This window comes from Eucalyptus grandis, chromosome 7 (genome assembly GCF_016545825.1).
Source record: "Eucalyptus grandis isolate ANBG69807.140 chromosome 7, ASM1654582v1, whole genome shotgun sequence".
Taxonomy (NCBI): domain Eukaryota; kingdom Viridiplantae; phylum Streptophyta; class Magnoliopsida; order Myrtales; family Myrtaceae; genus Eucalyptus; species Eucalyptus grandis.
The window spans coordinates 273434-300752 of record NC_052618.1 but is presented as its reverse complement, the minus strand read 5'-3'; the positions used below and the strand labels follow the sequence as shown (position 1 = coordinate 300752).

The 27319-nt window shown below is 42.0% G+C and overlaps 1 long non-coding RNA gene and 2 pseudogenes across 2 annotated transcripts; 1 reads left to right on the top strand and 2 right to left on the bottom strand.

The window, feature by feature from the left end:
- Positions 1-2238: 2238 nt before the first annotated feature.
- On the bottom strand, positions 2239-8243 carry LOC120295646 (annotated as a pseudogene).
- A 3114-nt stretch (positions 8244-11357) lies between these two features.
- LOC104428302 lies at positions 11358-15957 on the top strand (annotated as a pseudogene).
- A 3056-nt stretch (positions 15958-19013) lies between these two features.
- On the bottom strand, positions 19014-24378 carry LOC104454290. 2 transcript variants are annotated; one of them, XR_005552711.1, is made up of 5 exons: positions 24211-24378; positions 23717-23780; positions 22832-22916; positions 21340-21481; positions 19014-19282 (listed from the first exon to the last, which is right to left on the bottom strand). It is a non-coding gene; the product is annotated as an uncharacterized LOC104454290 (long non-coding RNA). The 2 variants fall into 2 exon arrangements; XR_005552710.1 differs by lacking the exon at positions 22832-22916.
- Between the last annotated feature and the right edge of the window lie 2941 nt (positions 24379-27319).

Here is a 27319-nt window from a genome sequence, read left to right as displayed (position 1 = left end):
CGATCTTTATTTGTGTGACTTACTTTTCTTAAATTGTTAACTTGACTTACTTTTTTAAATTGTTAACTAGCTTACGATTATCAATAGAGTTGCTTATTAGTATTTATTTGTTGCTCTTATATTTACTGACTTTTCTATCTAGTTATCACTTTTATTTGCTCTACTAACAAACTTTTTTTACCAACTCATTTTAAAATTATCAATTTGAGTGATTGAATTTTCTCTGATTCCAACTAGCTTTACATTACCAACACTTATTTGATTATTCACCAATATTTATTTGGATTATTTTGCTATTCAATTACAAACTGTTCTTAGATCCGACAACAAAATGTTTCTTCCATTGTTAACCACATTTATTTACCTATATTGGCAACACCTCATGTTTACGAACCATTATATAAAAAGACCATTTTTTAATATAACTTACTGCCTTTTCCCCGATTAGTTATCATTTACTTACTACTTACTAAGGCCTTGTTTGGTAACCATCCAAACAGGGCCAAATTCTAATTCTTTGTTTCCTAAATCAATTTGGGAACAGAATTGCGTTTGATAAAAATTTTGTTCCCAAGAACAGATTGGGAGTAGAATCAAGAATAAATATATATATATATGATTCTTGTTCCAAAATCAGAAAAAAGAATCAAACTTAACTATTCTTCTCTTTTCTTCTTCTTCTTCAATTGCGCGCCACCATCCGCCCCATCCACCACCGTCCGCCACCGTCCAGCGATCACTAGCAACTAGTCCGACAAGCTGCGGAGGCTCACCAAAGCCGGGCGAGGTCCAGCGGCTCGCCGGGGGCAACGTGGCCACCGGGCGAGGCTCGCCCAGCCACGGCGAGGCCCGTATGGCCATCGATGAGGCTCGCCCGGCCCAGGAGGCCCACGTGGCCACTTGGCGAGGCTCGCCCGCTGTGGCTGGGCAAGCCTCCCAATGCCCAGCCCCACCGGTGGCCGGATGGGCCTCGCTCGGCCCCGATGAGGCTCGCCCGGCCCGCAAGGCTGGCTCGGCCACCGGCGAGGCTCGGCCGATGAGGGTCGGCCTCACAGGGCCGCAACGCTCCGAGGTTGCCGGCCCTCGTGGCCGCCCGCCAAACCGGCTACTGGCTTGAAGAAGAAGAATAGGAGAAAAAAAGAAAAAGAAAAGTATAAAAATTATTTAAAAATTAAAAGAAATTAATTTGGAACATAATCAATGAATCTGATGCAAACGCACTTATTCCGTTAAATCGAAATTTTGGACAGTTACCAAACGGCTTAAAATGCTTAGAATCGGTTCCTGGAAACAAAATAAAAAATCATTTCGATCGTAATCTACTTTTAAACGCAATCGTTCACTAAACAATACCATAATATTTATTTTCATTTTAAATTACTATTTTTATTTGCCTTACTTATTAATCATTTTATACAATTCTATGACTGGTCACTTTAGCGTTATTAACTCTTTGAGTTCATTACTAACATTTATTTGATTTTCTGTAAATAACCAACTTCTTTTATTTCTGACATACTCATCTTATTATCTGGTTCAAACGTTAACGCAGCAGCACAGTTATGCGTTTTCTTCCTTCCTCTACTTGCATTTTGAACGGCCTGAATTCTGATCCTTCTTCTTCTTTTCCCGTTTTTCTTCTTTTCCTTTTACCCTTCTCCTCCTCTACACCAACTGGCCGAGAAAGCACCACCATGCAGGGGTGATGGCATCTGAATCTCAACTAACAGTAGCCAATGTCGTGGTCGTTGTCCCCTTGCAACCCCTCTCTTTCTTGGCTCCTCCTGACCCAACTCTCTTCTTCCTGTCTCGTCAGAAGCAGAAGCAGCCCTCGCTCACAGCAAGATTCACGAGACATGGGGAGCCATGAAGACTATGCGAAGAAGCAGGCAAGCCAGAACCGGCAGTCCAGGAAGTTACAAGGTGTTCGTGGTGGCCCTCATATCCTCCCAATCACTCATAAAACGAGTCCATACACTGTCTTCTCCGCGAGAAGACCAACTGGTTGTACAAGTGGAAGATGAATGATCACTTCCTTCAGAATTCTACTCACACATAGAGGCCGGTAATTTTACATGATTAAATTCTCAACAGAATACAAACGTCACTAGACCTGAACATCTGGAAAGAGTTGGTCGTGAATACATATGCTAGTTTGATTTTCTTAATGTACACTAAAGCTGATCGTGACTGTAATTTGCCTACTGGGGTTCGATCCTTGAAGGTGGGAAGCCCCCACTATCCTCTGTGAAGTCCTCGTTGCTGTAGAGATGTGTGGCATACTCCGCCTCGCCTCCTCATAACTGGCTGAGTGGTCGCCGATTCAGCCTTTGGAGATTCGGCCTTTGGATTCAAACCCGCGAAAACCATGATGTTCTCGATTTCCTTCACCACCTCTCCCATGGTTGGCCTGTCTGCTCTTGGATTCTTCCACATCTCATTGCTAACTCCACAAACCTCTCGAGTCCCTTCAAAGACGTGCCCAAACTGATGGAAGGATCGAGAATCCTCTGCAGATTGTACAAATCTTTGTCCTTATCCATGGCCACCCTCACTTCTCTCACAATATATCTGCCCCGCTCTATCGGCCTTCTGGCTGTAAGGAGTTCCAGCATCACTACTCCAAAGCTATACATCGCTCTTCTCAGTCAGCTGTTGCGTCATGTAGTATTCAGGATCCAAGTAGCCCTTCACAAGAATATAGCATGATTGGTTTGTAAAACTCATCCAGAAAAGCTAGACTAACAAAAATGGCTTCAACTCTATCACCCTTTTTTCATCAACTCAGGTAAACTGATTGTCTCTTGTTTTGAGACAAACTAGCATCCTCTCTCATATGACTGCAGGAATAATCATGATTATCATCAAAACTGAAAAGAACGATTATCATAAATTGTTTTGTCTAGAAGACTCTTGATCAAAGCCTGTAAAGTGCACTTCTTCTCTAGACAATTATTGTCCTAGTTTTTGGTTCTCAAGAACATGGGCCGTCTTAGGAATCAAAAACTCATTCAAAGTTTGTGTGTTGCTGAGAAAGGTTTGACCATCTACCGTTAGACTAAAGCTCATTACTGACCATTGTTCCTTTGACTTGAGTGGTGACATAACCCCTTTCACCTTCTGTCACGGGCTTGGAGAGACCAAAATCAGCAACTTTCGCATTCAAGTGATCATCCAATAGGATGTTGGTTGATTTTATGTCCCTATGTATGATCGGAGGATTAGCAAGCTCATGAAGATAAGCCAGACCTCGGGCTGCATCAATGGCTACTTTGAGTCTCCTTGCCCAATCCAACCTGATTCCTGACTTTCCTGCAAGTCGAAACTTGTAGTTGTGAACACATATAATATGAGGGAGGAATTTTTCTTAAAAAACCTAAATTCCACACAAATGCTTTCTCAACATAAGAATCTTGAGAGATACCTGAGAGACTCTCTTTGATGGTACCATTTGGAAGGAACTCGTACACTAGCAATTGTTCACCGTGCTCAGAACAAAAACCGACAAGGCTGACAAGATTCTTGTGATGGACTCTGATAGAAGCTCAATCTCATTTTTGAACTCGACCCAACCCTGCATAGATCCCTGCTGTGCTCGTTTTATGGCAACTAGAGTTCCAGTGGGAAAAGTACCCTGTAGACCTGCCACAGCAACAACAAAATTTATAACTCGGTTAGTTTCCAGGGCAGCTTATGATTTTGAAGTCAAATAAAAAATTTCACAATGCTGGTGCAGTATCGATACAGTTCTCAGATTAAAGAGAAATAAGAAGGAAATTAAAGCAAGACAAAATTTTAGAATCATCTACTGTTCAGGAATATAATGGAATCAGGGGATCAACTTAAATGGAAACATTCAGATAAGAAAAGCAGTTGAAAAATTTAAAGCCATGTGAGCATATAAGATTCTCTTTGAAAGCGAATAAAACTAAGTAGAAACTAATGTGCAGCAACATGTACGACTTCCCATCTCTCAGCTTTACTTTTTCTCTGTATGAGCAAACTCACATCTGGTTTTGTCAAGTCTAAGAAGCCCTTATTTGTTCATGTAAAATTCTACCAGGAGATTTCGAACTCAGTAACTGTCATACAGTGAACCTACGCTTCAAACAAGGTGGCGAATAAATGGAACTTATAAAAAAGTTCTTTCTTGTTAACGTGAGGACTGCAACGAAAGTCTCTGGGTTTATTATAAAGAGTACAGGAGCAAGAGAATGCTAACTGAGGTTTCTCTTAGCAGAACCGAGAGACAAGAGAGGAAACCTTTCCATAGCCACCGGATCCAATTTCATTGGCTTCTGCAAATTTGTTGGTGTATTTCTTAAGCTCTTCTAGAGAAAACCATCTCGCTCCTTTGAGTTGGGGAAATTCGCCACTGCTCTTATTCAGGTCCCAGTTTACTGCATTTCCATGAATAACAACGAACATTGACTGAGACTTACTTCAGAATCAGAGACAAGCTAAGTGGCAAGAATGCAGTGAATCTGCCCATACCAAAGGGTTGCTTTGCTCTGTAGCCTTTTCTGCTCTTTTCTTTTGATGAAAAGCATAAAGCCCTACAAGAGCCAATAGCAATAGCAAGAAGAGAACAAAACCACCGGCTGCTGCACCAATGATGACACTGATGTTTGACAAATTTTTTGATGTAGTTGGTACTTGTACTTCTGCAAGTGAGAAAGAGGGAGAGAGATTGTTGTTAGTATGATAGAAATAAAGATAATCTAGATAGACAAGGCAACAGAATGTGTGTCTCTGTTAATTGGAGATATTACCAGCAAAGTACGTGTACTGATCAGCAATGAAATTGAAAGGCCCATATAATTTTGGAGGCCTGTAAGTCTGATTACTGAGCACAAAGCCAATACTGTTTATGCTAGTCCGATTGAAACTAACCCTTCAGATGGGAAGACCGCAAGATTCAGTTTAAGGTAATCAGATGAATCCTTGAGCGGATCACTCAGCGAGACGGAAGCTACCGGAAGTTGATAGGACTGAAAAAAGATCATCATGGAGCTTGCGAGGTTTTGAAATAAGTCGAGTTTCCTAAACCTGAGAAAGAAGGAGCTGTGAAGACTAAAGTTCCTGTGTAAGGATAGCTGCATTTACAGTTGGGGCTGGAAGTCTGATTTGAATTGCAAACGGCTGGGATGCATTTGTCATGCGGTGTCGAGTATGAGGAGTTGGATTGTGGAATGGTACAGTAACTTTGCCCAGCTGCTCCTGTTTCTTGACAAAGCCGGGTTACCGACAAGTCTGCAGAAATACAATATACGGGCACAACATTAGCAAAAAAAACTGTGAAAAACAAAAAGCATTCTCGATTCATCTTGTGACAAAGTGAGTGAAAGGGCCAAAGAGTTTTATATGACTTACATCACCTCAACACTGTAACCTCCAGTACTCTGCTTGAAGTTATCGATAAAATTGGTCTGGAGATCGATGAGTTGCAATTGATTGTCATGGCTGGTGCCTATATCCAAGGTTCCATTCAGCTGGTTGTTTCTTAAGACCCTAACATCACAGGAAAACTCACACGTTCAACCATCATCCCTAATGTCCAAGTTGAAACGAACCAGGAAGTCGATGGAATGAAGCAGGTTGAGATTTGAAGAAGTATAAATCCATTACATTGAGGTAAATATTGAGATCGAGATAATACTTACACACTTTGCAAAACTGAAAATGCTGAAAAGGATAACAGGTAGCACTCCTCGAACTTGCGTGCGTTCCAGCATTCTGAAATTCATAAAAGGAATAACCCTGTTATTTACTTAAAACTCTTCTATTTTATCTTAAGAAAAAGGAACAGAGATGGCTAGTCCGGAAACCCACATCCAGAAAACAATTAAATGTCATGTTTCATTTCCAGGGGCAGGGGACAGTTGAAGGGAATTGATGGATGCAACGGACACAGATTGGGAAACGTACAATGTTGTCAAAGACTGTAACGTTGGAATCCATGAAGGGAAATCTGTCACATCAAAACTATTATTGCTTAAGTCCCTGCAAATCCACCTCTGTCAGTTGAAGTCCATGTTTTATACAGTTGTAGTGGGACAATAAGCAATGGCGGATTCAAAATTAAGAAAAAGAGTCTAAGATTATCTTTTACATTTCACCATGTGCTCTGTTTCCCTCATAGAGCTCATACATAATCAGCGATTACACAGTGTGCCATTAGATAATATACGACAATTATTACTTACAGGTAGTAGAGGGCGTTCATGCCAGCAAGGTTGGGCAACGGACCAGTTAGCCTATTGTTGGAAAGAAGACTAAAGAGTAGACCAGTAAATTTAGGAGATTGATGATAGTGATATGCACTAGATAACAGTGAAAACGACCAGAATTATGTATTGCTTACAGTTCTTGAACAGATGTAAGATTGTTGAGATTTCCAGGGACTGCACCATCTAGAGCGTTCCTATCAAAACGACTGACCATTGAAATAGGTCAAACATTGACCTGAAGTGCAATAAGCACAAGGAAGTAATCCTCACGACAATTGTGTAGAACCATAAATACTTACACAACTTCCAAACTCCGCACCAGTCCAAGAGTGGAAGGGATGCTACCTGTGAGATGATTGTTGTCGAAAAAGCCTGCTCCATTAAAGAAGTTAAGAGGACAACAAAGCCGTGCAGTTGGGGGGGTGGTGGGGGAGAGGAGGAGGGGGAGGAGAAGATCAAACTTTTCTTTAGATAAGGCTTGAGAAGCCTCGAGGAAACAATGAATAGACCAAATGCAGCACCCTAGTGGATTCTCAGAACTTACACATGTACGAGATGCATCCTGGAACTGAATAGTTGGGGAGGAATTGTGCCAGAGAGTTGGTTCTGTCCAAAATGACTGTGCATGAAGGCAGAATATTAGTCAGATAACACAACAAAGACAAATCAGTTCACAGATACAGCTATATGATAAGCTAGAAGACATGCACGTACAAGTGAATTATGCGCGAAGTAGCATATCAAGGCCAGGATTGCTTCCATTCGATATGGGAATAGATCCAGTTAGCTGATTGTCGGCTAGATCCAACCAGTAAAGTGTAGAAAGGTTACCAATGATAGCAGGAATCGGCCCACTGAATCTATTTGAATTTAGAGCTCTGCAATATATTGGAAGGAAGAGTTCAGATACTTGTGATGACCAGAAGAATAATGTATGACAGAATTGAGCGAACATGTTCTAGCTTGTCCGAAACCGATCATGCACATGCAAGGTCCAAATCAAGTGTATGGGGTAGAGGACTTACAAATGCACCAGGTTCTGGAGATATCCGATGGAATCTGGTATTTGGCCAGAAAATCCGCAACCAACCAGAATTCTTGCAATTTGAGATGAAAAGGTAGGTTGGTCATTTGTGACTCTGAAAGACGTGGGACACAAAATACACTAGAAATGCTGATGATATATAGCTTACAAGCGTGTGAGCTTAATCAAGTTTCCAATTTGTTCAGGAAGAGATCCAGTCAGGCCCTTGTTATAAGATAGGTCTCTTCATGAAAAGGCTCAAAAGTCAGCAACAAATTGAAGGCCTTTTCAAGCAGCTTAAACAGATAATAGACCAAATCGTAGACATGAATCACGCTACTTGCACAACATTGACAGCTCCATATGCAATTTAGGACACATGGGAGAGAAGAAAACACAAAAATCAACATAAGAGGACTACATACATGACACCAGCAAAATAAAAACTGGAGCCCTTTTTCCCAATAGTTGCCTCCAATTATGGTTACTACATCCACTTTTTAGATAGATATTTTTGTAATATATATCTAAATTATCTTTTGGGAGAAAAAGACTACATAAGTGGTAATTTAGTCCTTGCTCTGAACATTAACCGGGAAGTGAAAGAGACGGTGAACTTACAGAATCTGTAATTCAGATAATTGTCCAATGTCTCCCGAGAGCGAACCTGTCAAAACCTGTGCTCGACAGAATTCTGAAATTAAGATTCCAATTATTTGTAGAGATAGAATTCTTAAAGCCAGATTCTCAAACATAAAGTCAAAAAGGATGCTCAAAACCTTACATGGAAGTAACGCGAGAATTATTGCAGCGAATCCCAACCCAATTATCGCCACAAGGATCAGTCCCCACCCAGTTGGGTGGTGCATTTTGCCAATCAGTCATTAGCCCCGTAAGCGCACTGACTGCATTGGAATACACCCAATTGAAAAATAAGAATTTAATAAATAGATATGCGTTGTGTGTATATTGAATAGCAATTATCCAACATCTTCTGTGTAAATCTGAGGATTGCATAAGTTTCTGAAGCAAGTTGCTTCAAAGTCATCATTCCTCTGTCCTCCGGGAGTGCGCAAGCAGGAAAATGGAAAAGGTAGATAAATTATCCGACAGTAGCTGCTCTAGAGATGTCTAGAACTTTGGTTGCTTTAATAGCCAACCAACAGCATGATCTTTGTTCCAGAGAAACTAACACCCTGTAAAATCTTTGTAACCGACTCCCTTATCTAACGAAAGTAGCATGATCTTTGTACCAAAACAAAATCTGTGTAGAATGACCTGAATGTAAGATAATGACTTCCAAGTCCAGAACATGCTTAATATTAATTGTTTGTGAACCCGCTCTAGAAACTACAAACAGTTAGATTTACTCATTCGACGCATTGCGAAATGTCAGCCCTCGCTTTTCTTCTGAAACTTTCTCAGGCAAAATGGCAGGTAATAAAGCCTCCTTGGATGAAAGAGGCAGGCAAAAGGGGGTGAAACCAGATTTAGATCACTTCAAAAATGACGTTAGCATCGTTGATAGGAACACAGGAAAACATCGATATCTCAAGAGAGTTGAGTGCGCTGGGGTTCTTATATTTGGTTGTGGACAAATGGTCAACTCTGATTCCTGCAGATGTTGTGACATCCTCTGACTATGGGAACCTTAGTTCGTCTAAGTAAGCAAGGGCTCGACAATATGCAGAAAGTCCAGAACTGCATCGCAAATTCACCTATACGAAATAATACATTCTGGGAAATAAAAGTCACGAAAGTGGTTGAACCAAGCTTACGATCATAAGGATTTGTAGCTGCATATCCAGTGGAATCTCCAAGGAGAGCAAGTAGCAGAATCGCCAGAACTGGCCCACCCATGACCCGGAATCTCGAAACTTGGAGAACTCAAAAGTTGTTCTTTCAGCTTCAGCAGTTGCGTCCCATCGAATTCTTCATCAAGGGATACTTCAACTCGGTTGACATGATGGCAAAATGTAAAGGCGGGTTGCCGACTTAAATAGCATATCTTTCTTTCCTAGTCAACTCAGTTTCTGTTTTTTCTTTTCCCTTTTCTTATCAGGGAAAAGAAAAAGTAATTGTCCGTGAATACTTTTTTATTGCAGTCTCGTTGTTCCAATTGACGTGCAATGTAATCATCAGCACACCAGAACCATATTCACATGCATTTCTTTTCTCTAAGTGCTTGATTTCTCCTGAAGGTTTACTCAGTCAATGCCAGGTGGCAAAGTCCAAATAATCAAGAACAGAGAATTATGAGAACCGAAACATGGGTTGAAGGCGAAGGAGAAATTGTAGGGAACGTCAAGTTGACTAGGGAAGTACCCTGCGCAGTACATGCAGACGTTAGTGACATAATAGCAGAGCGAACGATCATCTGGTCGTTTCCGGAAAAATATTCGAAGACATGCAAAGCATAGGGACGTAAGAATTGGTAATCCATTACCAGTCGGTAATTTAATCAGTGAAAAGTTAATGAATTACTTAGTTGCAATCGAACTTGGTAAATTTAAGGTGTAATTAAGATAGATAAATTCTTTTTTTGGGTCCCATGAAGCTCCTCTTTTTGAGGAGCTAAGGACAGGCCCCTATTGGGCCCACTTGGGAAACCCATAAACCCCGAGAAAATATTAGGTACCCTCAAAGGACCACGTCATTGGTGCTCTGAACGATTCACCGTTCGACACCTGTCCAAATGCGCGAGTCCACGTCGGCCCGTCTTCGCTTTTCGGTGCGCTTCTCTCTCTCCTCTCTCTTCTCACTCTCTCCCCCAAGTAACTCCGCGGCTGGTGGCTCGGCTCGCTCGGCGTAAGAAAGCACGAATAATAAATGCGCAACATCCCGCTTAAATTTCTCTCTCCTCACTTGAATATTTTGGACTCTCTCTCCTCCTCGGGGAGATGGATTCCCTCTGTTTCCTTCTCAGCGCATTCCACCCCTCCGCCTCCGCCTCCGCCTCTCCAAGAAGCCTCGCCGATCATCTACCTCTGGCACGTCGCCTCCTCGAAGAGCCCCATCGGAGTCGCAGCTAGTTCCCGCCCCCTTCGCCTCCAAGCTGTTTCCAACATTCGAGATCGAGCATAAGTTTGTGCTCGCGTTGTTCTCTCGGCAACCAGCCTCCGTCCGATTGCCTCCCTCCGACGAACAACTCGTCATCAACTCCGACTCCAAGCCGCCGCTGCGCCGATGGCGTCCTTCGTCTCGACATCTGCTCGTTCTCCCCCTCCCTCAGGCCGAAGACGCCGCCGGCCTCCGCCCATGGCCAGGTCGGCCTCCGGCGGGAGGGAGGCGGCCTCGGTCCTCGTTCCCGGCGGCACCGGGCTCCCCCGCCGTTGACCAGGTTCTGTCCTGTCGGTAGCCTGATCGGTCGCGAGGGAGATCTCGGTGTGCACAGGCAAGGCCGATGGCGCGGCGAAGAAGGAGAGGCGCGGGCTAAGAGGGCTAGAGCTGTGTGGACGAGGCACGTGGACTGGCTGCACCAGCACTGGATTTAGGGCTTTTTCCTTGACGCGAGCCGAATCGGGTTCACGGACGCAGTTCGTGGAGAAGATGGAGCCTCGGTTCCGGGCCGCGTTCAAGGCGATGGAGGAGCTGGAGAAGGGCACGATCGTGAACCCGGCCTGGGCGAGGCCGCATGATCGGGCATTACCGGTTGAGGAAGTCAGGAACTCGCGCCGGCCCGGTTCTGAAGGCGCAGATTGAGAGCACGCTCGACGCCGTCTACAATTTCGCTGCCGACGTGGTCAGCGGTGAGGCCAGTTCTGGAATTCCGGTTGTTGTTGCTCTTCGTGTGGTAAGAAAGTTCGTAGTTCCCTGCGTTCTTTTTTTTCTTTTCGGAATCGGTTTGCCGTCGTAGATGCCTGTGTCGGTTTCTGGTAAACGCCAGCATTGTCTTAGTAGCTTGAGAAGAGCGTGAGATGGGGATAAATTGAATTGGTTTCTGGTCGAAAAGATGGAGAGCTCGTTTACGTATTATTCACTTGAAATGACCGTGTATGGAAATTTCCAATCGTTGGTTTTCTTTTAGTGTGCTTAGCTGATTGCATCGGACATGGATGGATTGATTGATTTGATTATGTTTGACGCTTAATTTGCAGATTAAGTCCCCTCTTACTTCCCCCGTGGATCGCTTTCTCTCTTGCCGTCCTCTTCTCTCGCTCATCCCTTGTCTTGAGCTCATAGATATCCCTGCGGAATGTATTATTTGCTCTTGGATTGAGATGAATTGACTGTTAAATTCTGGAGTTTGTAGAAGTTTTCCAGTCTCGAGCTTACATGTTGTAGCTCGAGGCTTTTGTCCCGAGTACTTAAGAACAATCCCGACACTCAGAAATATGAGAAAGAACAGAATTCAGTAGGCTTGGAGGTCCCAGAGACTACGACTTCTGCCAGGAACAAGCTAAAATCTGAAATTTCTCTGGATTGGTATTCATCTAAGAAGAAAGGAATTGATGGGGTAATATATTGTTAATTGCTTTGCCATCACATACCACTTCTGTTTATTCGTAACTATGCTGTTTCTAAAGTTGTGAGGCACCTTCTAGTTTTCCTTTATATTTACACTACACCCTTGTTGAATCATAACAGTGACCATAGGCAAAATTTTGTCTACAGGATAAAATTTTATCCTCTTTTGTGTCAATTAGATGTCTTGACGATTTGTATCATTTCGATGTTGAGGACTTTTTGGGGACCATCTATTGTTCTCTCACTGGTGGTTTTTGTAACATTTTGTCTTGCAGTATTACTATGAAGGCGTTATTTGTGATAGCTCCCCGGACCTTTCATATTGAGTGCCTTGATCCTCCTCTCAAGGTAGTTCATAGCTATTTGAGGGGTCTTGCCTTGAGTTCGATGTGTTAATTGCTATCATTTGTCTTATCATACTTGATTGAGATAATTTAGTTGTCTAAAAATGGGGAAGTTCTCAGTTGAAGATGCTCTCCTGTCTGTCCTCTTATCTGAGATTTACTTTTGATCCCAATATGTTGTTCCCTAATGTGGGTTACTTGTTACTTTCCTTGAACTGTGATTTCAGACTCTTCAAGCTCCAATGTTGGAAACTCCAAGAGCAGACCCGAAGAGTGTTGCTTTAATTATACTGGGAGGAGGTGCTGGAACATGATTGTTTCCACTTACTAGCAGAAGGGCCAAGCCAGCAGTTAGTGATTATTTGTATATGCCCATTGCTTACCCACATAGCACTCTCTCAACGATATATTCAATTATGTGGTTTTTTTAAATCTGCAAGTTCCTATAGGAGGATGCTACCGGTTGATTGATATCCCAATGAGCAATTGCATTAACAGTGGTATCAGAAAAATATTCATCTTAACGTAGTTTAATTCCTTTTCCCTCAATCGCCACCTTTCTTGGACATACAACTTTGATAATGGCGTTAGTTTTGGTGATGGATTTGTGGAGGTATAATTTTTTTCCGATTTATTATTTTGGATTCTGATGACTTAACTCAAGAAACGACTGCAGTTAATATGAAAAAATTTGGTAACACACATAGGTCCTTGCGGCAACTCAAACTCCGGGTGAAGCTGGAAAGAGGTGGTTCTAGGGGACTGCTGATGCTATTAGGCAATTCATATGGGTCTTTGAGGCAAGTGCTTAGGGTTTTGGCAATTACTTGTGCAAAGTTTTTTGGAGTTTCTCTTGAAGTTGAATGTTGGTTTCAAATTATTTCCGCAGGATGCCAAGTACAAGAATGTGGAGAATATCTTGATTTTGTCTGGTGACCACCTGTACTGGATGAATTACATGAATTTTGTGCAGGAACTTTGAAGATTTCATCGTAAACTCCTTCATCTAATATGTTTGTGAGTTTAAACTGACCAGTTGTGGCTTGATTGCAGAAGCATATTGATACAAATGCCGATATCACAGTTTCATGTGTCCCAATGGATGACAGGTTCTTATTGTGGTTAAATATATTGCCTTAAAAGATTTAAGAGCATATAAAGCTCACTTCTCCTTGACATTCCACTTATGGTTGGGAAGAACCAAATTTTTGTGATTATATTGTTTCTTACGTCCGTTTTCAATTGCACTAAATTTAGAGCTACTGATGGGTTTTGCAACTAAACCTTTCTGGTTTTTGTTGCTGCAGTCGTGCTTTGAGTTGTGGACTGATGAAGATTGACAGAACTGGACGATCATCCAATTTGCCGGAAAACCGAAGGGCAATGAGCTGAAAGCAATGGTATCGTTAATGCAATAAACACTTCCTATCATTTGACGTGACTGCTTTAGCTGTTTCCTTGGCAGACATCATCTCTGCGCATCATGTAATGCATCAACTAGTTACTAATCTTATTTGGATTCTCGTCTCCTGCACAAACCTCTACCCACAGCAAGTCGACAATACTCTTCTTGGGCTATCAAAGCAAGATGCAGTGAACTTGCCATACATTGCCTCAATGGGCGTATATGTATGTAAAATCGACGTGTTACTAAAGCTTCTGAGATGGAGCTACCCCTCATGCAATGATTTTGGCTTTGAAATAATTCCGTCAGCTGTTGCAGAGCATAATGTCCAGGTCAGGACCTTTTCTTTAACATAGACTAAGCTATGGGCTTTCTCTCTGTCTCTCTCTCCCCTTCATTAGAGATGTGTGTTTATAGGTAACTTGTACTTGCAAGCTACCTTAACAGAAATGCTGACTTATCAGGATGCATTGATTTGTCAGGCGTATCTGTTTAATGACTACTGGGAGGACATTGGAACAATCAAGTCATTCTTTGACACTAATTTGGCCCTAACAGAGCAGATGTGTGTGTGGTATTGCATCTTCTGCTTGATAACTCAAAATTGGAGATGTCAATGTCATCTGCGAATTCAGTCATCACCTTCTATAGTCGTTAATCACTTGATATGCTGGCTTAACCTTAGGGCTAGAAAAATACTTACTCTTTAGATCTTTTTGGCTACAATTTCTATGTCAATCTGGGCCTCATCTCAATCACATTCTCAGAAAAATCATAGAAGCTTCGAGTTCAAACTTTGGCTGTCATAAAGCGATATTGTTTGTCCTTTGAGGAGACAGTGGCTTTTCTAATAGTGGGTTAATTTCCTGTAATGCAGCCTCCAAAGTTCGAATTTTATGATCCGCAAACACCTTTCTACACATCTTCGAGATTCTTACCCCCAGTAAAGTTGATAAATGCAAGGTAAGCTTGTCAACACGATAAGTCTCTGTTTTTGTAATGGTCTAAACTGTCTCTTATTTGAACTGTTTCTGCAAATTGTAGATGCAATAATCTCTCACGGTTGCTTCTTACATTGTTGGTGTGCGCTCGCGTCTAGACTATGGTGTTGAGTTTAAGGTGTGCTGCATTCGTATACATTCTTTGACCTTTTGAAGATCATAATGGTGATTGCTTGAGAAAATTAATTTTCAGATTCTTGGATGATTTGGTTGGAATGTTGACATTTTCAGCTTTCAACTTTTTGGGTTAATAGATCCCATCAGAACATTTTGAGGTGGTGGACTAGATTTAACAAGGGCAAATGATGCCATTTAATTTGTTCATATAACTCTAGTGTACAGTGATATTTTTGAATTGCTGTATCTTCATCTATTGCTTGTATTTCCTCAAGTTGAAGGTATAGTGGACTTAGAACAAGTCAGGATGCTTCTAATACAAGTCTTTTGATTACTTGATGGTCATTTTACCTGTCGTTTTTTTATAGACACTAATTTCCTTTGTCAAGCTAATGTACTAAGCTAGTAATCAATATAGACATTCCAAATTTGCTACAAGTTCACAATACTGGGGTTAGTTTGTGTGCCAATTTCTATAGCAATGGCGACATACTTTAATGGGTGTTGGTTTTTGGGACACGTTTGAATTTGTAGGATACCGTGATGATGGGTGCAGATTACTGTCAGACTGAAGCTGAAATCGCATCTCTTGTGGCACAAGGGAAGGTTCCTATTGGGGTCGGACAAAATACTAAAATCAGGTAATTATTCATTCTTTGAATAGGCATGTCTACAGGAAATTCTGAATCGACGACATGTTAATAGTAGTTCACAATCCTTCCACTGACAAATTCCCTTGCTTTTCCTTTCTCAAGGAACTGCATAATTGACAAGAATGCCCAGATAGGGAAAAATGTGGTTATTCACGACACTGATGTAAGTATTGCCTTTTGCAATCCTGATACTTCAATTCCATCCAGATTTATGACTGGATGTGATCCTTCCATTTACAGGGTGTTCAAGAAGCAGATAGACCAGAAGAAGGATTCTACATCAGGTCAGGGATAACAGTCACACTAAGAAACGCAACAATCAAAGATGGAACCGTCGTTTGAGAAGAAAACAAGAAAAAAGAAGGCCGGTGGAGTCTCAGACGTCATAGCACGTGTGATTCAGAAGAAAGCTGGCTAAATCCATACACAACCTTGCTGTTTTCATGGCTTTTCTATGTCCAGAGAAACTAGATGCTGTGCTGCTCGGTTGTGAAATAGGTCTCAGTTATGTGACTAAGCTAGTGAGAGGCATATAACCTGAGTTAGCTAGTGGGATGCATATTCTGTATAAGAGAAGATACTATACGCTTGAGGGGTGTGCCATCCTGTGGGAGGATGTACTGAGCTGTACAAATTAAGTGTAGAGAGAATTGGACCACATGAATATGAGACAGTTATAGTACCTGGTATAAATGCTACTCCCTCTCTCTCCCCTAGTCCTTATTTTTCTCATGTCTAACATGCTGGTGCTCGTCGCGCCATTTACGCTGCCAGAGTGAATTTCACCGGGTAAATCTACCTATGACCAACTTTGTTGTTTGATTCTGGTGATCGATCTTAGAATCCATCTTTAATTCATTTGATACATTTCTACTTTTCAGGTTGATCGGGTTTTGGGCTGTTGTGTTAGAGGTCATGATGCAAGTTCATTGTTTTATGTTTCCGTATGTATTGTAGACATCCTTAATTCTGTTAGTTTACTTGTTCCAGAGAAGTAGGACAGACATCGACATAGTACTTCCTGGCGAAATCAACGTAGATGCAAGAGACGGGGGTGGACTTGCTAATGACAGACAAGCTGATATAAGCATTGGCAGTGATATCAAACTGCACAATCTGAATGTTTTTCAGTGGTTATTCTCTCATCAGCTTTTGAGTGTGTAGATATACAAACAAAATTGACATTAGTTAACTTTTAGTTAGTTTTGGAAATCAGGACAATCTTGAATTTTTAATTCTTGTTATAAAGAATATGGTGGTTCTTAATTCTCACTCTTTGTATTGTTGGAAGATATCTTAAAAACTTTGTTATTCAAATATCGAAATGCTATGTTCGAGTTCTTTTTGGCCATCGACTAGAGAATACTAGTGTCATACAAAATACACTGCTTCGATTTCATATGATAATGTCGGTGAGAAGACGCAGCATTGTTCAACTCTGATGAGATGTTGGTTTAATAAGTTATAAATCTGTCCACTTTGGTTCTTTAAGCTCTCAATTCAGCTGGTTAAATCTCATTAGTAGTCTCCATACCCATTCTTTCCTTCGATTGGTCATTATAGTAAAACTCAATTTCACCAAGTATGTTTATGTGCCTGAAGAGATAAAACTGTACACTTTGCAATCTCATAGTCTCGATTTCAATTAATATGAATCTATAAGAAATGATGCACAAATTAGGTAAACTATATGCGCATTTCCCCTTTGTCCTCCTGAAAGCTGGGCGGAGTTTTAACAATGGCTTTTCATGGTTGCTAATACTGCTCATTATGCAAAAAAATTCATCACTATAACTTGAAAATGAACCCTTATTGACATAGAAAATTTGTGATATTTTGACAATACAATATATATGATACAAACTTTTAGTCTCATACAGAAGAACCTTTTAAAAGCTTGGGGAGATAGAACAAGGCAAGTGAAGAAAAGAAAGGTAAATGCACTAGTTAGACTTGATCTAAGGGTGATGTATTGGACAAAGCCACTCAACAACCTTACTCTGGTTAAACGCTTGCACTAACTCATCTTTATGCTAATCTAGCACCTGTAACACTTGAGTAAGACGAATGTACATCGACTAACACTATAATCTCATTTTCTATAACAAAAGCTTTACACGGGGGTGTCCTAATTTGGCTAATTATCCCTATCTTTGTAGTTTCATTGCTCATTGTCATTGCTCAAAGTCTACAAGAAAAGAATTTATGCCACCATCTGCAAAGCACCCTAACGCTTCTAGTCCCATGAAAGAATTGTGATTTCCATAGATTGTCACTCCCCTGCCTTGAATTTATGGATTAGTGTCACTGTCGGATGACCCGAAACAGTCTCCTCAGATGAGACTTCCTCTGCATCAAGATGATTAGTCTGACAAAGAACCAACCAAGTCTTACTGGAAGAATTCCCTCTTTCAGGCTAGTCTAACTTCTCAGGATCTGCAAGCCCATCGACGGGATGTGATTGCGCACCTCCATCATGATTTGGTTCAAAATTGTGTGTAGGGTCAAGATTGTGTTTCATTGAGGATACATCACTTCCAGGGAGATCTAAGCTTTTAGGGGGCAGAAAAAGGGCAAGCTGTTGACCCGGACCAATGCTCAACACAACCAACTGAAGTACTTCAAATGATGGGGACAGTTCTACATTCATTTTCTCCCAAGAAGGTTGACGCATCGCTGAAGTTGATGTGTTAAGTGGAGCCTCCTTCTGAGCAGGACTTGGCATTGTGGCCACCGATGGTGGAAATGCATTAAGCTTAGGGACCAGAGGGATAGAACTTGAAGCAGCATCATCACCTAAGAAATTCTGCAGAGGGCATTGCCTGCTCTCCTGGACTTCTGCTTGGACAGGCCGCATTTGCTCTAACTTCTTTCTCTTTTTAAGAATGAGTCTTGCATCCTTAGGTCGAGAAGGAGGAGGGCCTAGTATCACAAAAAGAGGAATGGTAGGCTTATCTTCCCCATATAACAGTCTCACTGATTGAGCTATTGCAGATCCAGTGGGCGGCAGCTCAGGATCTGGTGGGGGCGGAGGAGCAGTCACAACTTCTTTTTCATCAACTGAATTAGCATTGGCATCCCTTTCATCAATTGAATTAGAAGCAAAAAACTTAACACTGAGAAGAAAAACATAAAGAATTGTGGCACTTACTATTTTTCCTTTAGAGCGCGTCCAGCAGGTGTATACTCCCATTCTGGCTCTTGCTCTGGCACCGTTCCTCTTCGTCACCACTCTGCTTTATGTTTCAAAGGTAAACCAACAAATAATGAAATTATGATGCTATATAAGTGCAAGTCAATGCATGAAAACCTCAGCACCATTGAGATCAGGAACAAATTTGATTTTATTGCTTGTAAATTTTCTAATGGATCAAATAGCTTAATATACTCAAGTGAGAAACTCAAAATACAGACCGGCATCCTACCTTCAAGGATGTCAGCAATTCAAGCCAACAGCGACATTAGGACAAGATGAAGAGAAAAAATATATCTTTCAACAGGAATTTGAAAGCAAACTCATGCATGCACAAAAGTTAAGGAGGAAAATAAGCCGTATGTTCAATGCATGAGTCCTCCTTACAAGTGTTTGCGACTGAACTTTCCTTCATTAGTGGAAAAATTACGAATTAAAAAAGGAAAGACATTTGCAACTTCATAATCCAAATTTCAACTCCCAGGACCCAGAATAAATAAAGAACAATGACAAAGGGATTTATTTAGTTGCCCTTTCCATAAAAGGAGCATGGTTAAAAGTGGATCCATGAAGTTGCTCTTCAGCACAACAGAGAGTTTCTTCAGCATATCAAAGAAATAACCATTAGATCACCATCATAATCCCTTGGTCAATATTTAACACCATCAAGTACACTCTTATTCTAAAGTTTCCAGCCCAAACAGCATAAGAGAAGGCAATTTAGATAAAATACCTTGTTGGCCATTTCACTTGGATGTGCTGCCTATGCTTCTTTGTAAGAAACAGCTTTTCTGACACGCTTTCCCCAACCAAGAGCTGCTTCCTCCTCACTTTGATATTTCTCCCATCTACAAAATAAAAGTGATCATAAAAAGCATTAAGAGCAAGAATCTTGAAAGATGGAGGCCCATATTTTCTCCTTACTTATAGTTACAGAACAGTCATTCTGATAAAGGATTTACTCCTCCTACCAAATAAAAGGACAAAGAATTTGGAAATGCAGCAGGGTTGTTCTTCACCTGGAAAAGAAATGAGTTATTTTCATTGCACAGGACTACAAAAGGCAAGAACCATCCTTTCATCAGTATCAGTATAGAAGCCACTCAGACAGCTATGGAAAACTACTGATACTGCTTATGTTGTAACTTCTACTTCTTTTGTTTTTGTGTGTGAGTGTGAGTGTGTGTTGTTATTTTCCTTTTTCCGCGCCCGCTGGTGGTGGGGGGGGGATGATAGGGACTGTGCATCAGGTATATGGATTTCGGTCACTAAAAGTTATCACATGCTTCATTTTAGAAGTAAAATTATCCAGGAATCCAAACATCTATGATTTAAGGTTCAGCATTCAGTATTATTAAATTCTCAAAATAAGCCATAGTCATTTTCAAGTTAGAAGTTATGTCTTCTGCCAACTTCATTTTTGTAAAGCCAAAAACTCAAACCTACGGCTAAAACCAGAAGGGTAAGCTGAAACTCACAGCCACCCCAAACAGACCTTTACATTTATGTTTGTGATTATTTGACGAAAGTAGTACAATGATAAGTTACTTGCCAAAGGATTTACAATGTAGGAAGCACAAACAATGTGGACATGCTACCACCGCCCGCGGTGGCCGCAAATGGTTTCGCGCTTTCTCCCCACCGAGGGGAGGGGTTGAAACCCCGCATCTCCATTGCGCGACTCACCCGCGGCTGGGTCTGTGGTGGTGGCCCAATTCGCCCCGGGTTTACCCCGCCAACTGTCGGCTGTTCGGGGGTTCCCGGGTCACCAAAAAAATAAAAAAACAATGTGGACATGCTAAGTTAATCTATAGTCCCTACATCAATGTTTCTGTGGATCTTCTTCTGACACAACATACAAGTTAGCAATGTCTTGGACAAGGAAACAGAATTGATTCCCAGACTTACGTTGGACAGTATCCTTAAAGAGAATTTTATTTGCTGCCAGATTTAATACTGCTAGCAAGCAAAGGAATCACAATCTAGGAATGCAAACACTGTGGATATGCTCAGTCCCCAAATGAACGTGTCTATGGTTCTTTTTCAGACAACCTACAAAATAATGGATATCCTGGACAAGGAAACAGAATCATCTCTCCGACTTGCATTGCAGATTTACTCTGCATCCTGAACAAGGATTCAAATTGCTGGGGAATTTGATACTAAAAGCAGGCAACAAGAGAAGGCACAAATCAAAGTGCATTGTACTTTGATTCACTGTAGCGTGCATCAGCAACTAGAAATGAACATGCCTTGAAGCAACTAAACGACAACAACAGCAATTGCTAGCAATTGCCAGTCGTGAGCTTAAATGGATCAAATGGATCCTCTACATTCTATTTTACAATGAATTATACTGTATGACATCCTCTAGCACATATACTACAAAATCTTCTCAGCGCATAATGACTGGATACAAGTACGATTCTGCTGCATATAAGTTCACAAGTTACTCTTGCATACATCACAGTGCATACCATTAGTGACAACTATTCAACTTGTTAGCTGACATCCTTTAATGCCTGATTAGCTATCTATAATCAAGACCGATATCTCGACCATACTAAGTTCATTCCGGCGACCCAGCTTCCTACATCATAAAAGTGCACATGCAGAATCCTGAGCACTACACACTGAGCAAGATTTTACACCATAAGTTGCCCCATTGATACCGAAACTAATTCCTTTACTGGACTTGGGTAACAACAAAACGTTCCAAAGAAACACCAAAAACATTAGTTGACAGCAATGTTACCACTTTAAATCGTGGTAGCCTCATCCACCAAGGATGCACCAACAAGCATTTCTCTGATATCGATCCCCCAAAGTTGGATTCGCTAATGAATATGCTCTTGAGTCAAATCAGAATATAACCACAATGAGATTAGAAGTAAGGCTTACGAACTTGAAGGGCTGCTGGAAATAGACCAACTGCAGACATGTCAGATGTTCTACCACCCACCCGGTCAAACATTGGAAATCTAGCCAACCAGCCCTCAACCAGCGCAGTATTGTCCAACAACGAGTTCTCGTGTTATGGGAACACCCTACATTCATGATGGGGAAAATAGTGATCAATGCAATATCTGCAAAATTAAAGATGCCAAAATTTCACTTAAGCAAACGACCAAAAAGATTAATTTTGACATAACTTCATGCAAGTGTACCATCAGAATGACATATAAATGAAGACATCCAATTACCCAAGATTTTGTTATACATTACAAGCAATAACTTTTCCACGCAAGACTAACAAGCTGACTAAGCCTCATTAGCAATAATGACTTTAAAAAGCCACTAGACTGGATAGTCCTAATTATAAAATACATGCACCAAAATAGAGTTCAACCCGAGACCTCTAGAAGCTTGCCCTAAAGAAAATGCTCAACCAGAAAAGAAACCAACAAGGTGTTCGATTTATTATTATTAATTTTTTGTTTATGTGCAACAACAATAGAAAGGCCATGGAACCTACTCTGTGATAACCACATGAGCACATCAACCAAGATCAACTAATTTCTTTGCAATAAAAAGGATAAGTCTGATATTCGATAGCTTATAGCTCTTGCGCGTCACGAGAAGCTAATAATTAGTTGTTAACTCTGCTCTAGTTAGTATCTTTATAAAAAACATGAAACTCAATGACTTGTCGGTGAAACTTCTATAGGCAGGGGAAAAAAACTGAGAAAAAGGATAGATTGTTGTCACCCTATCAAACAACAATGGTTGGTGGAGTATCAATTCCTTGAATCATTGAAAGGAAAATTTGAGATCGAAAAATCAGATGTATAAAGAATACTGCTACTTGACATCTAAAACAACAGGTGACCTGTTCTAGGATGTGTCAATTCCACGGCAAAAACCTAGTACCAACCATGGAGGTCTCAGTTACAAATGATCTGCAACTAGCCTGGACATGAGCAATGGAAATAACATACAATATGTATGATCTGATTTCCACAAAGCTCTTTTTGGGAATTGGGCGATTCATTTCCGAGGTTGGAAGCAAGAACTGAGTCAATTACACTTGGCCGGTTTCGGGCCAGTTTCCAGTACTCAAGAACCAGGTTTTTTCTTGTGAAAATCATGTCTAAAATATCATTGATCATCTTTTATAGCTGTTGTCAAGCAAACTCTTGTGAGCTTAGTGGTGTTATGCATACACCTCATACTTGAGGTCACGGCTTCCAATCCCTCTCAGTTGCAACTTGCTATTACATTTTTTATAAATAAAGTGAAACATGGGTTCTGGATTGGTTTGAGCCTAGAACCACCCTGGTTGGTCGGTTTCATGGTCCAATAGATGGTTTTAGTATAAGAACCGGGAGCCAAACCAGAAAAAGGCCGACTCTACAGTTTCATTATCAAGAAGTGGACTAATTTTTTTGAGAATTGACCTGGAACCGGACTTCATCAGGATGGCTCTACCCGATTCTTGGCTTGAACTGGACTTGCTGTGCACCGCTAATCCAAGCTCTCCAACTAATTTCACGAATATTAGATGACAAACAATAATATGTAGTCAACAAGAAGCCAGTATTTAAGTCGTAAAGCAATATGTAACTCTTTTATGTGTCCATAAGCCACCTACAACTAAGCAATTATCAGGAGTATCAAATAATAGATTTGGGGCTCATATTCTCATCTCTCAACACCTTTCCCTGATACTAAAAGATTATTATGAGCGTGAAATGTTGAGCAACTTAACGACTTGAAATGAGTACTGGGATTTAAGGTCTTCTTATCCAGTGGATATACATCCCCTGTACCTCGCTTTATTTTAAATGTGATTAACCATGAAAGTTTTTCTATTATTATTACGATTAACCATTGAAGTTACTTGAAATGCGATAAAACAGGTAGCAAATTTTGATTCTGGCAATTAAACATGAAGCTGTAGATGATCTGAATGGAAGTAATTTAGATAGATCACTTTCTTTATTAAAAATCTAAACTACTTCATTGAAGGAAGAAATAAATCAGAGAAGTATAAAAGAAGTTCATTCAGGACATGCTGAGAGCATAGACATGATGAGAGTAGATCTTCTACATGCCGTGTCCATGATACGGAATGATACTTTGTGAGGAAATATATCCTAATCAATTGCAAAAAAAAATGCAGTGAATTCAATTCTAGAAGTTTAGAGCTCATCGATTCATGTTGAAAAATTAAATAAACGAAAAACATGGTAATGTCAGATATCATAAAGAATTTAATGGCAAAGCTCAAATAGGGATTCTCTCATAGATCTATACATCCAATGATTTGAACTCAGATTCACCTTGAACATCAGTTTCGTCCACTTCTTCAGCATAGAGCAATACCAACTCCTGCAAGGCTGCTTCCTAATAAAGACAATAAAAAATGACATACGGTGAAGAGCTAGGTTAGGTGCTGATTTAAACCACCAAATAGTGCATATTTGTCCATGCCATAGATTTTAGAGGGACTCTTTTTGTTGAGGGGGAAGGAATGCGCTAAGCAAAACAGAGTCTGGCTTGCCGCACAATTTGCCAACAAAACCGAAGGAAGTGACCAGCTCAGCTTGCTTTGAAAAATAGGATGGAGTAAAAGTTACCAAAAAGAACATAGTGTGGTTTGGTTTGGTAAACTGTATTAATGCAGTTTGTTTGGTTCTGTGCCCAACTGAATGAAAAAGGGCTGTGCTCACCTCCACTATCAACAGTGCAATGTGCATCCACTGACAACTTAAATGGATAGATCAATGAAGGTATAAAACGTTAAAAGAGCAGCACATTCCGTAAAGCTAAATACCTGAAGGGTAGATTGTGAGAGGAGGATGGACACTCCGGTCTTTAACAATTAAATGGAGGATTACTGGGAGCCAATGCCTCTGCAACAAACCGTGGCCCAAGAGCTGAACCTCCTATTCCAACTGAAAGGGCAAGAGAGAAAGCGATCCACGGGAGAAGTAAGAGGGGCTTAATCTGCAAATTAAGCGTCAAACATAATCAAGTCAATCAATCCATCCGTGTCCGATGCAATCAGCTAAGCACACTAAAAGAAAACCAACCGTCGGAAATTTCCATACACGGTCATTTCAAGTGAATAATACGTAAACGAGCTCTTCATCTTTTCGACCAGAAACCAATTCAATTTATCCCCATCTCACGCTCTTCTCAAGCTACTAAGACAATGCTGGCGTTTACCAGAAAACTGACACAGGCATCTACGACGGCAAACCGATTCCAGGAAAGAAAAAAAAAGAACGCAGGGAACTACGAACTTTCTTACCACACGAAGAGCAACAACAACCGGAATTCCAGAACTGGCCTCACCGCTGACCACGTCGGCAGCGAAATTGTAGACGGCGTCGAGCGTGCTCTCAATCTGCGCCTTCAGGAACCGGGCCGGCGCGAGTTCTGACTTCCTCAACCAGTAATGCCTGATCATGCGGCCCTCGCCCAGGCCGGGTTCACGATCGTGCCCTTCTCCAGCTCCTCCATCGCCTTGAACGCGGCCTGGAACCGAGGCTCCATCTTCTCCACGAACTCGTCCGTGAACCCGATTCGGCTCGCGTCCAAGGAAAAGCCCTAAATCCAGTGCTGGTGCAGCCAGTCCACGTACCTCGTCCACAGCGAGCTCTAGCCCTCTAGCCCACGCCTCTCCTTCTTCGCCGCGCCGTCGGCCCTGCCCAGGTACACCGAGATCTCCCTCGCGACCGATCGGGCTACCGACAGGGACAGAACCTGGTCAACGGCGGGGAGCCTGGTGCCGCTCGGGAACGAGACCGAGGCCGCCTCCCTCCTGCCGGAGGCCGACGGCTTCGCGGCGGAGGCCGGCGGCGTCTTCGGCCTGAGGGAGGGGGAGAACGAGCAGATGTCAGAGACGAAGGACGCCATCGGCGGCAGCGGCGGCTTGGAGTCGGAGTTGATGACGAGTTGTTCGTCGGAGGGAGGCAATCGGACGGAGGCCAGAAGTTGCCGAGAGAACAACGCGAGCACAAACTTTATGCTCGATCTCGGCGTTGGAAACAGTTGGAGGCGAAGGGGGTCGGGAACTAGCTGCGACTGATGGGGCTCTTCGAGGAGGCGACGTGCCAGAGGTAGATGATCGGCGAGGCTTCTTGGAGAGGCGGAGGCGGAGGCGGAGGGGTGGAATGCGCTGAGAAGGAAACAGAGGAATTGCATCTCGTCCACGAGGAGAGAGAGAGAGTCCAGAAAATATTCAAGTGAGGAGAGAGAAATTTTAAGCGGGATGTTGCGCATTTATTATTCGTGCTTTCTTCTACTCAGCCGAGCCGAGCCGAGCCACCAGCCGCGGAGTTACTTGGGAGAGAGTGAGAAGAGAGAGGAGAGAGAGAAGTGCACCGAAAAGCGAAGACGGCCGACGTGGACCTGCCGCTGGACAGGTGTCGAACGGTGAATCGTTCAGAGCACCAATGACGTGGTCCTTTGAGGGTACCTAATATTTTCTCATAAACCCCTCCTAACCCCAGTGGAGGGGAATTTTGACCGCCGCACATTCCCAGATTCCGTTTCCATGTGGGAATGGCGGTTATCGAGGTTTGAACGCCCCCACGTTCCGTGCCCTTGATTCGGGAATTCAGAAGAAGACGAAGGCCAAGAAGTCTGGCGTCGTATCCCGATACGTGTGCTTTACCCTGACGACCAAGAGCGCCGAATTTCCCTCTTTGATCACCTTTTGACTGATTGACGCCGCCATTTTCGGGTTCCATCGGTTGTCCTAATGTGCAATCAAGTCGAGCTTTCACACAAATTTTTCGGCCCGACGTATAATCTAATTAAAAACATCCTTTTGCTTAGTCCGAGTTGATCTTGACTAACTATTCTGAGTCCAAGTTCAAAGAAATCTCGAGACGAGCAGCTCATGAGCCTAATCAAGTATTTAGTTTTCGAAATTTCTCAAACACAAGGCGTACAACTTCGCATGCGTAGGCAAGGTCAGTCGGCTATGAATAGCTCGTTTTCCACCCGTGTCATAATAAAAAATTTATCGCCTCGTGCAATAAGCTAGAGATGACCATAGATGAAATCGAATAAAATAACACCTCTTTCTACCCCCTCCCTATTTGTCCAGCCTTCCCCTGTAGGCAAGGTCAGTAGGCTCTGTATCAAAAGCCATATCGTTAAATTTGTCAACGTATCTGGAAGCTTTCACATTGCTGGCCCCACTCTTGGGTTACAATGCCTAGTCATTAAAATCAGCAACACAGATCCAAGATTAAAACCCAAAGTTAGTGAAGAGGAGAAGTCGAAAGGTGTGCCCCAAGACCTGTTTCCCACAACAACCAAGACCACCAAGTGAGTCCAAACCATTGTCGGCTCCATTGGGGTTGTCCTGGAGGGCAACGTGTTTTTCGTAGTTTGAGTTGAGCTTGACTAACGATAGACGCATCGAAAGTCAACTCACTAGGAATATTCTTGTAGCTATCAACAGTTCTGTCTGACTTGGCTGTAGTAGGGATACGTCACTAATAAGACCAAAAATTAAGGTTGGAGAAGGCAGCGTGCCCGCCACGGACTATTCATGATGTGCCCCAACCATTGGAAGACTCCCCCCTCCCTCTCTTGTGCCCTCCGTCTCCCCTGCCATTTCCATGTGAAGGCCAGCACTGCTTACCCTGTCCTCACACCACCTCCCTCCACCTCTGTCTCCTCACCCGCAGCATCTCCACCCTCTCTCCCTCCCATCGGCGGTGAACACCTATGGTATTAAGTCCGGAACCTACAGTCTTCAGTCCATGTTTCCAAAGACATGATACCTATATCAAATCACACTCAATCAGATTGAATCTAATTCTAGCTACGAATCTGGCATCTTTCAAAGTGCATCACATTAGGAACTAAGTTTTACACAGCTGGCTTGTCATTCATGCAACTATTTAAAATGCCTAATAGAT